The 14237-nt window shown below is 38.8% G+C and overlaps 1 protein-coding gene and 1 long non-coding RNA gene across 9 annotated transcripts in view; one reads left to right on the top strand and one right to left on the bottom strand.

Moving 5' to 3' along the window:
- Window positions 1-506: 506 nt before the first annotated feature.
- On the bottom strand, window positions 507-3640 carry LOC113845777 (uncharacterized). The gene is made up of 2 exons (XR_003501560.3): window positions 3303-3640; window positions 507-2431 (listed from the first exon to the last, which is right to left on the bottom strand). It is a non-coding gene; the product is annotated as an uncharacterized lncRNA (long non-coding RNA).
- Window positions 3641-3666: 26 nt separating this feature from the next.
- NCOA3 (nuclear receptor coactivator 3) overlaps window positions 3667-14237 on the top strand; it is an 83869-nt gene continuing 73298 nt past the window's right edge. For 2 of the 8 annotated variants that reach the window (XM_038166037.2, XM_027473330.3), the window contains exon 1: window positions 3667-3803. The gene's annotated coding sequence lies outside the window, so the exon portion shown is untranslated. Of the gene's footprint in view, window positions 3804-3914; window positions 4249-4463; window positions 4493-14237 lie in introns of those variants that run through there. The other 6 variants (XM_038166035.2, XM_027473328.3, XM_027473329.3 and 3 more) reach the window with 5 other exon arrangements.

Genomic DNA, 14237 nt, shown 5'->3' with positions numbered 1-14237 from the left:
GTTTTTTTTTTTTTTTTTTTTTTTCCCTGGGTAACCAAATAGAATGTCAAAATGTGTGGTTTTTAATGCAATGTGAATACCTGAATTCAGGTAAAAATAAAATCATTAAGATTGGAAAAGACCTCCAAGATCATCTGGTCCAACCACCCCCTACCATCAATGTCACCCACTAAATCAGGTCCCCAAGCACCACGTTCAGCCTTCCCTTGAACACCCCCAGGGACAGTGACTCCACCACCTCCCTGGGCAACCCATTCCAATGCTTGACTGCTCTTTCTGAGAAGAAATTTCTCCTAATTTCCAACCTAAACCTCCTCTGGTGCAACTTGAGGCCATTCCCTCTAGTCCTATCACTAGTTACCTGTGAGAAGAGGTTGACCCCCAGCTCCCCACACCTTCCTTTTATAATTTCATCAGTTATTGTCTAAGCTAAAATTATACTTTAGTGAGAGCTTGCTTAAAAAACAAACAAACAAAAAACACAATTGCAGTAATACTGCAATGTATGTTGCACATAGGGTTTTGGTTTTTATTTAATGTGAAATCCATAATGCGTAGAACAAAAACTGTTTTCAACATAAGTTTGCTTCTGATTCATCACTTGGTAAGATACCGATGAGGAGAACTTTCTCCATTTAAAAGAAAAATTCTCTAAAGCTGTGTTACTGGTGCATCTCATTTTACACTGGAGTTTTTTTTTTTTTTTTTTTTTGTTAAATCATCCTTTAAAATTACATTAATCGGTTAATTTTGGTAGTCTGGTCAGTTAAGCAGATTAGCCATGCAAAATGAATTGGTAGTCTAGAAAGAGGGGTATATATGTAGTCTGGATTTATTAAAAATAAATTACAAACAGTCTCCCCAAGTATACTGCAGTTTTTCAATGTCTTTAACCATTTCTTAACAGTGTTGTTTTTCTTTGATTGTTATTCAGTGCCAGAAGACCTTTTCTCTTCCAGCTATGCTAATTAAAATTTCCTGGACAGTGTATATTCTCTCCAACTTTAGACAAGCATTCTGCAATCAATTTGGTGCAGTGTACAGAAAACTTATTAAAATAATACAGAAATAAGTTAAAATTTTCCATTTGTCAAAAAGTGCCAGTTCAGTTCCAGAAAACCTGGGGTTAATGGTATCCACCTTAGTTCTGATTAAACTGGTTAGATCAAAGAACCCTAAACTAATGGTGTGTGAATGATGATGATGAAAAAAAAAATCCAATACCAAAAATTTGTTTGTGAGGATTGCTTTTCTTTTCACATTTACTGTTTCTAATTATTTGGTAAGGGAGGAAGGGATGGAAAGCTCCTTCTGTCCTAGAGTATTATTGGAAAATATCATAGCCTTGGAAGGTTGCTTTTGATGGGCTATTCTTACCTTTTCCTTGCACTTAAATGTAAAATTAAAAAAAAATATATATATATATAGGGAATGGAAAGTAATCTATTATGTGAAACTTCCAATAGAGAGTGCTTTTTGATTGGTGTTTTAAATTTTTTTTTCTGTCTCTGAGCAGAGAACAATTAAATGTGCTGAAGAAACAGGACTTTCCCTCACACTAATTGTCTAAAAAGAAAGTTATCTTGGAAAATTCAGGAGGCAAATCAGTTATGTAGAGAGATTCCCATATGAAAGACAGAACATTTTTTTTTTTTTTGAGAAGAATAATAGATGATGGAAAATGATGACCCTCTGTGTTACTGTCACATTAAAAATGAATGGCATTGTCCAAAGAGTAAGCTATGAGTCATGTTTCCCTAAGTCTATGTATCCATTGGCTTTTTTTGACTGAAAAATTATTGGGATCAGGTTGAATTTAATAAGTATATTACATAAATTAACCTTAAAGTCAAGTATGCCTCTTAGGGTATATCTTTGGCCAATTTTTTTATATGTTTAGGCTTCTAAAGATTTCTTTAAAGAAAAATGCACCAGCAGGTGGAGCAAATAGATAAAAATGTAGCTGTAGAACTGCAACATTTAACAATTACTATCAGCTTCTAAGTACAAAAATTTGAGGGAGTTTATTACTAGTTTCTGTAGAGCATCTCATCAATGAAAAGTGAAAGTGTTTTACATTGTACCCTTCATTATATAAAGTGAGCTACCTTTGAAATTATCTTTCTAATTGCTAAAACTGAAAAAGGTTAAAAATGAAAACAAATATACACACTTTGGAGACATGAAGTTCTGAATTAGTGCTGAGTCTAAAATGTCTTAGATTCAATCTAAGTATAATTGAAAGACCTTATGGCCTACATGGGGAAAAAAACATGAACAAGGTGTAGTTGTTCAAAACAAACAAACAAAAAACACAACTAAATTTCAGTGTTGCTGTTGTCTGTCATCAACCTATTCCTCCCTGCACACCTCTTTTGTTCTTGTCATGGTGAATGCTCCATTGTAATCCATAGTGGAAGAAGAGAACATCCTGCGGAAAAAGATAACTCGTAATGGAAGAAATGGAATCATTAAATAGCAGAACTTACACTTTGGGGAGATGCAACAGGACCTCATTTCTTTTAAGATACCCTAACAACATCAACTCTTTCCTGCTGTGATAACATGATAAAGATTCTGTCTCTATCAGTTGGTTAAAACTGAGTTCACAAGTCCAAACACACATTTTTAATTGGCAAGTTCTTTCGTAGTATAACTACAAGGTAAAATCTAAGGTGAAACTTGTTTTTCCAGAACTCGACGTATTCGGATTTCTTTCAGCTCTGTATTCACTTGGTTTGTAATGTTTGTTTCAGAGATAGTCAGAGGCTTGTATTGTACTAGTAAGTTACTCATAGGTGCCCAATATTATTTTATTTTATTTTATTTTTTATTTGGGAATTACTAGAAGGTATACTTAATTGCTCCATTAGTTTGTCCCTTTTTAATACAAATTGTGGCTATGGCCCTGTAAGGGATTCTGTACGAGTAGCTTGGCAGGTCTTCAGTTTGTGCATTTTCATTATTTTGTGCTCTATGAAACCAGTCTTTCAATTTTGGAAATATATATACACCACCTTTATGAGTACCTGAAACCTCGCTATACCATATTCTGCACACATCCTATTTTAATGTGAAATGGTTTGAATTCTGGTTTTAAAAATTACTAAAAAAGAGGATTTCTGCTAGCAAACCTGGGGCACGGCTAGGTTGTACTACTTGAGGTCCCAGTCTTGTATGTCCTTGCCTTTTATTTTTTTTAAACAGATGGATACTGAACGTCTATTCTGACTTCGCTTGAAAACTGTCTCTAACGTATAGCTGCAGTAGGGAATAATGGGTATTATTTGTGTACTTCTTACCTTTCACTCCAACCTGTTCGTGTTATTTTAAGCATTGACTTAAGCAGCCTGGCTTTCCCCTGTTGCAATGGCACAGCTCGGATTCGGTATAGCAAAGCCCCCCAGCCGCTATCTCGCAGTGCGGGGCTGGCGCCTCGCAGCGTTGTGATCCTTCACACGTAGAAAAAGCTCTTCGTTAAACCCTGTATCCACACGGCTTCCCCCTTAACCCCCCCTCAGCTGCAAGGGGAGGGCGACCCCTCAGCGAGCCGGGCCCCAGCACGGCCCAGGGGAGCCCCCGGGGGCGGGCGGGCAGGGGGCGGCTGGGGCGGTGGCTCCCCGTGACACTACAAGTACCGCGCTGCCCCGCGCGCCGCCCTACTACAGCTCCCAGCGCGCCCCGCGCCGGGCGGCTGGCGGAGGCCGGTTCCTATTTAAATGTGGGCAGCGAGGAAAATGGCGGCGAGCGGCTGAGCGCGGGGGAGACGGGGAGCAGGAGCTGCGCCTTGGCGCCTTTCCCAGGTGAGCGGGGCTGGGAGGGAGGGAGCGGAGGGAGGGAGAGAGGGAGGAGAGCGGCTGCGGCTGCGGCTGGTTCTTCTCTCTGCCTGGCTCCCGGCTTCCAGCGCCGAGCTGGGAGCGGGCAGGGGGAGGGCGGGCGGGCGGCTGCCCCCGGCTGGGCACGGAGCAGCCCGGGGTTGGCCCTGAGGGGCGTCCCTCTCCCCGGCCTGCCGCCCTCTCCTCGCGCGGAGGCGGCTTCCCGAGAGAGGGGAGCGCGGTCGGGTCGGGTGTGAGGAGTAACCCCTGGGCTGGGGGCGAGGGGGTGCCCCAGGCAGCGCCTCTGCGCCTTTACCTCTCCGCAAGCGCTGTAACCTGGGGGCTGCGCGCAGTGAGCTGCGGGCACGGCTGAGGCGGGAGGCTGCCGTGCGGGGCTGGAGGCTTCTCGCGTCGCTGTGTGATGCGTTTCCAAGTAAGGGGAGTTTGGGTGGAGGTTCCTCGTGCAGCGCTGGGAGCCTTGGGGTCGCTCGGAATTTCCCAGTCTTGTATTTAGAAGCGTCTAATTCTGATTCTCAGCCTGGGTAAAAGGTGTGTGTGTGGGTGAGATACCTGGGCTAGAATGGCCCCATCTGCCATTCTGCTGGGTTTATCTCATACACAGGCGGTTCCAAAGACCTTGTTATCTGCATTCTCCTTCTGATCATCCTGTAGTGTTGGTAAGTTTCAGAGGTGACTTCTCATATCTCTGCTAATGAGGAAAGGGATGAGAATAGTGGAAATGAAAGGTGATTTCCATTGCCTCTATTTGTTTCTGCCTCACAGCTGCAATGAAGCTGTTGTTGAGGGATGGAGATAAGAAAACATCTGTGTGTGTGTGTGTGTATACAATTTTTTTTGGTGTGTGTGTGGGGGGGGGCTAGGAGGGGGAGGTCACAGACTGCTCCCTGGAAAAGGTGTTAGTGATACTGGGGTGTAAATGGAGGTAAACATGGGTGGGGATCTTGTCTGAGGTTGACATAGTTCCCAGAGTCCTCTTTGGTTCTAAAGTTGGTTCTGTTTGTGGTTTCTGCTCCTGGTCTTTGGCATAGGCTGAGGTTTTCTTTTAAAAGAGAAGCTTCTCACTTTTGTCAGCTCATCTAGTGATCAGTTTTAAATTAGTCTCTTTTATTCATGATGTATTTCCTTCCTGCTTAACCTGTTAAAAGAATAAAGAAATAATTGATTCAGCCTTTAGTATTGTCTGTTAACTTTTACTTAAAAGATTTATAATTTATTAGGAACAGTAAGACAGAACTGAAGCAAATTTGGAAACATAAGAGTCAGTAACGTCTAGCTATACAATATCTATCATATATATATTCCTTAAAATATTTTTATGTATATTCCTTAAAGAGGAAACTTAACATATGCTTAAATATCAGTCATCACTGTTGTAAAATAAATATTTTATACTAAAATACCACCTCCTGATAGTAGAAGGACGCAAAAATGTGTGTTCCAAATACAAATACAAGGTAACTTCATAGTAACAAGTAATATGTGTGAAAGCCACAGTATAAGAGCTTCAATTTAGAGGAAACTGACTAAATTGCGGGTTTTTTTCATTTTTTAATAAACTAGACTATGATAATCGACTAATTTTATTTGCTATTAGGAGTTGTTGTAAAGGGCTGTTTCTCTGGCTGTGGTTCTGAATTTCATTCAGCTCTTTTACTATTACTAATATGTCTTCTTACTAGTGGATTTGCTGTTCTGATATGAAACTAGAAGTTGGGGGATAAGTGAAGGAAGTGTGGTAGCAGGCAGAATAAACCCAATATTCAGCCTTGCTTTAAATATTGTTCCTGACAACAATGTACTGTTTCCAGTCTGCTTTTATGTTGGCATGTGAGTTGTGGGATTTCTTAAATTCTTCTTTTGAAACCCTAGTTCATTCTGTCTTTGGATTTATTAACTTGCTATAAAGCTTGCCATATTTACATTAATTTTTTTTTTCCATAATATCACTCAGATTAATGTATAGCTGAGATAAAATGCAGGGTGGGAAGGAGAAGGAAATCTGTTCTACAATAGTGTTATCATGTGCTTTTTTTTGTTAATACTAGACAAGAAATCACAGTCAAGACCTTTTTGATTAATTTCTGTGTTACAGTTGCATAGAAGAGGGTTTTTTTTTTTTTTTTTTTTTATTTCTGCTTTAAAAGATAAAGAAAGGGCATCTTGGTTAGATTTGTCTGCAAAATCAAGTCACTGATAGCATGTAAAATGATATTGGACACTACAGTCTGACACTGGAGGTTGCTTCAACTCCTGCATTTAAATGAGCCTCTCTTGAAGATGTGATCTTGAATGACTGTATGACACAGGATATTCTGCATTGTGTTCATGGAAGCTTTTTGATGATAAGTAGTTAGAAATATCTTAAATATTTTTAGTATTTTTTTAAAGTACTAAAAAACAGAGGGGAGAAGGTGAGGAATAGTATCCTTTATGCCAAGGATATTAGAGGATGGTGAAGAATACTTAAACCTGGATGCTAAGGCAACATGCCTGTGTGCTTTTTTTTCTGTGGCTAGATCTATTGACGTTTCTAAATGTAATGTATTAGGGAGGAGGCAACTGTGAAAGAATTTAGCTGCTACTGATTAAAATCAGAGGACAAATATTCCGTAGTAGATCTGCTATGTTGCATTTATTTGAGGGAAGGTACATCAAATCCTTTTTCATCCTGTGTAAATAGGGGGTATACTTCAGACAGACCATATTACTTTAATAATATTTTAAATTTAATTGGTGACTTTTGTTTTCTGCTAACAGTTACCAGCAAGCTGATTGTCCTTGAAGCAGAACAAAATTAACTTGCATCCAAACTCAGTCACAGAAGGGAATTTGTCTTCTGTGTGAAGTATATGGAATTACTGTTGGTGAGGTTTAATGCTTTTAGATGTAGGTGTACTGGTCTTTCTTTTATGTTGTCTAGAGCCAGCTCTATTTCTGACATTCTGTAGAGGTAAGAAAAAGGCAGTTGCTTAAGACAGTGTGCTATTTAAATGAGAAGGAGGAGAAGGGCACTAGGAGATCTTGCTGCCTGTTTTGCTTATACGCTGGGAACTCAGAGTTGTTACTGCTGATAACTTAGGATACAGTGTAAGGCATCTACCTCTGAGGCTGGGAAAAAGGTTTTCCCGCTGCAGTAATCACTGCTTTTGTGATGCACTAGAAGAATGGAGGTGGTAAGTTCAGTTCTGCAGGTATTTATCTACCTTTGTCTTTTTGTTCACTTATCGTGAACAGCACGTGCTGTTTTTTTCTTTTTTTTTTTTTTTTTGCTATCTTTTGTCACCTTTTCTGTTAAATGTGACTTCGGTACACCTAAACTGCTGTGAACGTTCTTTGGCAGGTTGTGGATCATTGCCTTCTTAGAAACTTTATTTTAAAGACTTTCTGACCATCAAGTTATCTTCATTTTTGAAGACTACAAGCATGGGTAGTGTCATGACTTCAAGCCCAACACCATTATAATTGCAGTTTATGAAATATATACTAGAAACCTGAAACACTATGAAAGTCCTCCAGAAAATGTAATAATTGTTAGGTCAGGGCAAGCAATTTTTTGTCAAAAAATTCGTACACATATGGTTAAACTACCTAGCAGTGTGCCCTGATTTATCAGGTGCACCTGAAGACCTGCAGAACAATATAACTCTTATGCTGTTAGCTGTAATGATTAGCACCTGCTGATCATAGCTGAGCATGAGATTTTTGTCACAAAGCCTATATTCTTTACTGTTTCCACACTTCCATGCATATTGGGATGTGTCAGAGCTGTGGATTGAAGTAGTTTAGTACTACAGGTATATCCAGCAGGCCTTTTAGAGACACATTTTCAAGGTAGGTTTATGTATATAGATGCACGGAATATCGTGTGTGTGATACTTCCGAGTTACGAAGATTTTCTTCCTCCTGTTCTCTGCTTTATGGAAGTGAGAAAATGTGTTGTCTGCTTTTTCAAAAGCAGCACTGAAACAGGTTGCGTGTCTAAAACCATTATCAGTATAGTGCACTTCACCTACCTCTTGCGTAGTTGTAGACTAATGCTATTTCTTTGGTAGTGATAGAATGGGGGACTGAGTGGGATAGGGTAAAAAGACAAAAACCTGTTGTTTCCCTGTTTTCAGACTGTGGGGCTGTTTAATGTATGGATGAGACTGCAAACAAAGCAAATCCTAAAGAGTCATAGTATCTTTATTGAGATAAAACTCAGGTAATGAGTAGTATGACCAAAGAATTTGTTTGGAGTGGTGGCATCAGTAATTCATGGTGTTGAAACTTCTATGTGTGAGGTATGGTAAAAACCTGTTGGACGCTGTGCTGCTTGAACTGAGAGGTTAGTGGGGGAATGGTTAGTTAAGTGCAACTAAGTGCTACTGTGTTCTGCTGTGCTGGTGTTCGGGATTACATGTAGGAGTTTGGAGGTGAAGCTCTGGAATGCTAATGGATGCCTCTAGGTCCCTGTAGGTCATCATATTAAACCTGATATGGATTTAGAGATGTTGCATTGTGCAAGCTTTGCATAAATTACATCTTTAAATGGGTTTGGTATTCTGGGAACTGCCTGTTTTGGGAACGTCTCATCAGACTTCCCACTACAGCAAATACTCAGAAGGTGCAGTAACCTCAAACTAAACCTTCTGTGGAATAAGAAGGGGTTCCTCTTCTACAATGCATCATGGAACTGTTGACTTTGATACTGCTTTGAAGGCTTCTTTGTACATTCCATCTAAAAAACCACATAGAACAGACAATGGGATAATCTCTTTGCAAGTATTGTGTTTTGAAAGTGTATGGTTTTCAAGTTTTTGTAAGATGTAATTATGAGTTACTTTGCTGAAGCTTGTCTTTTTCTGGGAATAAGCTAAGGATTTAGTCCTGCAGGCTTCCTTTACAAAATGGAGAAGTGTGGAAATATTATTTGGTTGGTTTATTGAAAGCTATGTAAAATGGGTATTTTTTTATTATGGTGTAAATCCTAAATTATTGACTACTACTTGTTTGTTATACAAGCTCTTCTGTTTCGGCTTATTCTCTTGATTAGGCAGAAAACCACTGTGCAAGTTCTACCCCTCTCTGTAGCTTGAAAGAAACTCATGCAGATCTGAAAATAGGAACATTAAAGTTGACTTCTAGCCCTCCTGAAACCTAAAGGTGAAAGAGTTCATCTCAGTGAGGATACATTTTTCAACTCAACTTTCCTTTTTGTTCTTCTTGAATGTCAGCTGCTTGTGCAAAGCTCTAAGGATTTTTTTCCCTAGCAGGGCTTATGGTTTTGAGTACCTCTCAGGATCACTTGGAGTGGTACATATGTATAATGGGCAAAGGCAGTGAGTACAAAGTATGGAGTATTCTCTGCTGATAGGTAGTACTCTTAACACTTACCTTGTTAAGTCCATTGTTCTGAAACTTGTACCAGTGTGGAGACTGTAAGAAACTGTCTCGTTTTACTGGAAACCTGAACTTCCTTAAGTGTTGTGACAAATTTGAGAATTAGTGTGTGTGTATGTGTATATACATATATATATATATTTAAAGCTGTCGCTGATAGTGCTCCCGAATGTTGTCTTCAAAGACAACTATCCAATGATGCAATCCTGAAATCTGTTAGCAATGGGCTGGGTAGTAAAATTAAGCAGTCTTCCTTACCCCATGCTTTTCTGAGCAGCACTAGGTGGATAAGTAAAAACATATGCTTGCTGGGCAGAGACAACACAAATGGTGGCTTGTTAGCACCAGCCACTGCAAGACTACTGTAGTCTCTTTTGGAGTCTTATCTTTAATGAAGACTTAAAAGGAAATAATCTTGGGAAGAAATGTGAAATACAGCTTGTTTCTGATGCTTTATTAAGCCGAAGTGATGGAACCTTACTGCAGTAAGGTTTTGTAATTTTTTTTGTAATTTCTTTTTTGTAATTTTTTTCTGCTTTGTTCATCTGAAAACCTTCAAATTTCTGCTTTTCTAAGTACTAGGCAGGGCTGTCACTGCTCTGAGCTGTAGCTAGTGCACAAGATACAAAGTGTTGGATCATAGTGCAACAATACAGGCATTTCTACTTTATATTGGCAAATGAGTAGCAAGCTGTAAGGGTGCTAGTTTACTCTTTAATTAGTGAAATGTGACTTCAGAAATCATGAGGACGAGATCTGGTATATAGATGGGCTTCTTTCATGAGTTGCATAAGCAACAGTTGACTTTGTCTTTTAGACCTCTTACTGTTCTTAAAAAATAAGTCTTTCAAATATTGCTGTAGTTCTAGAGAGAACATAATGCTGCATGGATTTAATGCTTTGTTATTAAATGCCACTTGCCAGATCGTGACTAGCATTCACATCTAGATAGTGGTGTGAAATTGAATGCAACTTCCAGTGGTGATTCAGCATGAAAAGTTCTGGTGACCAACTCACTTGTAAACCAACTTGGTTGAAGTACATCAATCAATTTCTGTTCAAATTGTATATAAAAGATTTCTTGTACTTGCCAAAAACCCTAAAAAAAAGTGATGCACATAATCTCTACTCAAGTATTTTAAGTAAACTTAATGGTTCAGAGTAGTTAGTCAATATAAGATTTTAGTTCTTCCTGTGAAGAAAAAAAAAATCTAAAGCAAAGATAGTGCATATGGAAAAAACAGGGGAATGCTAACATGTAATTCTAACACATCACTGATCATTCTATGGGATGTATTAACAAATTAACCTTGCTGGTTTTGTCAAATGTCTGAGTTATTTTCACCAGACTTGCTGCAGGCTAGTGAGCCTCAGAACAGGGCCATGTCTATGCTGCATGCTGCTTTCAACCGTGTGTAGCAGCTGATACAATCTACTTGGATGAACTTCTCTGAAACTTGTTTTTAGACAACCATTCAGAGTGTATGTCTGCACACAATGTGTGGAAATGCTGTTCCTTATCTATTGGAAATTTATGGATGAGGAAGTGAAACAAATTCTTCAACTTCATGATGGTGGGTTAAAAATGGTTACCTGCTCTGAGAAGCTTACTTTCTAAAGGTAGCATCTACAACAAAAATCAGCAGTTTATTTTGCCTGTGCCAGAGACTTCCTTTGACTTCTTTCCACATAATGTCTGGGCTAAAGATGCTGGACAAAACCAGGGAATTATGGCTCCTAGCTAGTTCCTTTTCAGCTCTCTGCATCATTGCTGCTGTGTACTAAAGTAGACGTAGAAGCATCTTTTGCTGTAGTGATTCCTCCTCTGCTTTCTTAATCTTCCGTGGAAGCTTTTCTAATGTTACCAATGGGGATGTCTGGCTCAATGGACAGATCTCTGGCTGAGATGACCACATTCTAGGTAATGTTAGGTATTTGTGGATTTTTGATTCTTTGAGCCAATAATTATACCATTTGTTTGGCTTAGTTGTAACTGTTAAGTGTTACAAGAGAGAGTCCTTATGTTATAACTACTTAAGGAAGTTTCAAAATACTTGCTCAGTCATATTGCTGTAGTTGTCATGTAAGTATAGTTGTGTGGTAGCCTTTTGAAATATATAAAATGAAATGGATTCAAAACACTAAAGTTATCTTATTTGTTTGCTTAGTAGTTTGATGGCATGTACTGGTGTAAGCTTTGTTCTCATTTTGTAGATAACTTATTTTTGCATATTTGAAAGCAAAATTATTAAAATAGGAAATAATTTTTATGCAGTAAATTCATAAAAATTCCTTATTACACAGTGTTTAAAGTAAATATTTCATAATAGCTCTAAAAGCTACAAAAACAAGAGTACTTGATCTACAAATTGTCCTCTTAATTGCATAGAACAAAAGCAGCACCTCTGTTACCCTCAAATGTCCATTTGACCCCCTCCCCTTAAGAGGAAGGGATTCCTTTTGATCTGTGTACAGGAGACTGACAAAAGAAGGTATCTGCACTGTGTAGAGTAGCTTTTGAATATTTCTGTGTTACACCCGTGGGTTTTCTGTTGAAGCTCTCTTCTAGTGATGCATGTTTGTAGCTCATAAATAAGACTTGTAGAGGTCTGGTATAGAGAAAGGACTAGCAAACTTGTCAGGCTGGTAATGTCCATGTTAAGAGATCATAAGAAGGTGGTAAGGGTGAAGAGTAAGATGCTGTGAGATGTAAAATTAGTAGAGATTTAAGGAAATTCGAGAAGAGCCATCATTTGAGAGGGTCAGAGTAGCTTGCAATGTCATCCACTCCAGCTTTATCCTGAACTGCTTCATCTTCCCTTGCCCATCTGTCTGTAGTTGGACCTCAAATGACCTCTATCAAGAGATTAATGTGTAGTACGATAACATTTCAGATTATCCAAGCAATGCTATTAGTATACGAGTAAAGTTTTTCATTTTTTTCCTGTCTTAGCACTGCTTTTTGTCCATGAAACTTTTGCTTAAACTGAGGATTGTGTCTAGTCACAAGTCTTAGTTGTTTGAGCTGTACACTTGAGAGAGCTTTTTAAAAGTCTTAAAGCAGTGGAAATTTCCAGGCTTCACACACTCGCGCGCGCACAAGATTTAAAGTTCTAGTCAAATAACTGCTTTGCAAGAAGAGAAAAATATGAAAAGGAACCGCAGACGTTCTGGATGTCAGCCTGTGAAACTTTCCACTATTTCCTTTAATAACATGCAGGCATGCTTATGTTGCTGGAATTTCAGTTAGGAGTTTCATTCTGACTGAAACTTTAAGCCTCTTGTTGAGCAAATGATCCCTGTAAACTAATTATGGAAAAAAAAACCCTCACGTGTAAGAATGTACATAAACCAAATACATGCTGAATACCAACCATGGATATTAATATATTGATCTTGCCTTCAATTTCTTGTTTTACAGTTTGTCTTAACTGTTGCTGTTACTTGATGATCACTGCCAGGTGACGATTCATCTTGTTTCTTGCGCGTAACAGTGATTCTAGACTTATATTTTCAATAAGGATCGCATGTTAATACAGCTTGCAATTGCCATGTCTTTGGTATACTGAAAGAAAGACAATAGGAAACATATCCTGCTCTAATCATATTCTTCTATAAAAAAGCTTACTTTTAAGACTATTTGCTGGTTACTTATAAAATTATTGTAGATTTAGATACATTGCTGAAAATAAAACTGAAGGGCTCTACAAGTTCAACCTCATTTATCTACCTTGAAGCTCTTTTCTGTTGAATTCTTGTTTACAAAAAGGCTCCCTGACCTTTCTCCAAGAACTAGATGACTCTGTACTTTTGAATGTGCCTTGTCTTTCTGTCGTTATAGATATTCATTGTTGACTTGTGCTCTTTTGGGTTAGGGCGCAAAGAATCCTGAATGTTATGTTTTTTTATTGTTGTTTTTGCTTTGTTTAAATGCTGGGGTGGGAGCTAAGGTGGTATATTGTGTAAAAAGCAAGCAATGTCACAACAAAGTGACTTTCCTTTATTAATTGGAAATAAAAAACCATAACCCTTTAAATGTATTCCTATGGAATGCCATCTTCCTGATGCCATGCACTGCACTTCCACCACAGCTCGAGCCAAGTCAGGACTGTTATGCTTCCTTTCTCTTATCCTCCCCTTACACTAGGACTGGGGTTCTTGCACTCAGCAAACTGATTCAATAGAAAATTTTGATTCCATTCCCAACAAAAAAAACACAGCCCCCCCAAAGTGGACAAAACCACCCAGGCAACTTTGGGCTTTCAGTTTACCCCCTAGTTGCAGAAACAGCAGTTCTGGTGCAAGGGAATAGCAGGGGTGGGGTTGTAGCAGCTGCAGCCTAGCAAAGATAAAATTGGATGGAGTTCCTGTAAGACTGTTCCTGAAACAAATGGGTTTTAGAGGATACTCAGGTGGTACCTAGGTGTAGAAGTTCAACACCCTTTGTCTACCCTGAGGCTGTAGCTAGTAAGAGTTGGTGGAGTTATGTATTATTACTGATAGCTCCCAATCTGTTGCATCAGCATTGGAAAATTAACTTCAGTTAAATCAATAGGGATTAAGTAGATGTATTGAGTGCTGTTCTGAAAGCTGATCTTGAGAAACCTGCGAATATTTGATATGGATTTGTTACTAGTGTAATGTAAATAGGTATTGCTAAACAAGAGTGACCTGCTGAAAGGGTGAGTACTGCAATAATGCTCTTTTGAGGTAGAATTAATCTATCGGGTCACTTCTGCAGAGACCCAGAAAATGAGCAGCCCTGTGCTATTGGGCCTAGTGTTGACAGACTTAACAGGACTGTAGGATTAGAATATATTGCTGCTTGTTGTGAAAAGCTTTCTCTTGTTTGTTTCTCCTATGCTTTTGTAGTCAGTGGTTCTTCATAGCTGATAAGGAATGTCCTGGTTTCTAGGTCAAGGTTAAAGACTGAGAACTGGGAACATTTTGCATAGTTGGTGATATTTGTTTCTAAGTCAATTTGCAGAGTAGATTGATATATACGGTGGCATTTGTAGG

This window comes from Anas platyrhynchos, chromosome 21, assembly GCF_047663525.1.
Source record: "Anas platyrhynchos isolate ZD024472 breed Pekin duck chromosome 21, IASCAAS_PekinDuck_T2T, whole genome shotgun sequence".
NCBI classification, from domain to species: Eukaryota; Metazoa; Chordata; class Aves; order Anseriformes; family Anatidae; genus Anas; species Anas platyrhynchos.
The sequence above is the reverse complement of the archived record's forward strand: the minus strand, read 5'-3'. Positions and strand labels throughout refer to the sequence as shown.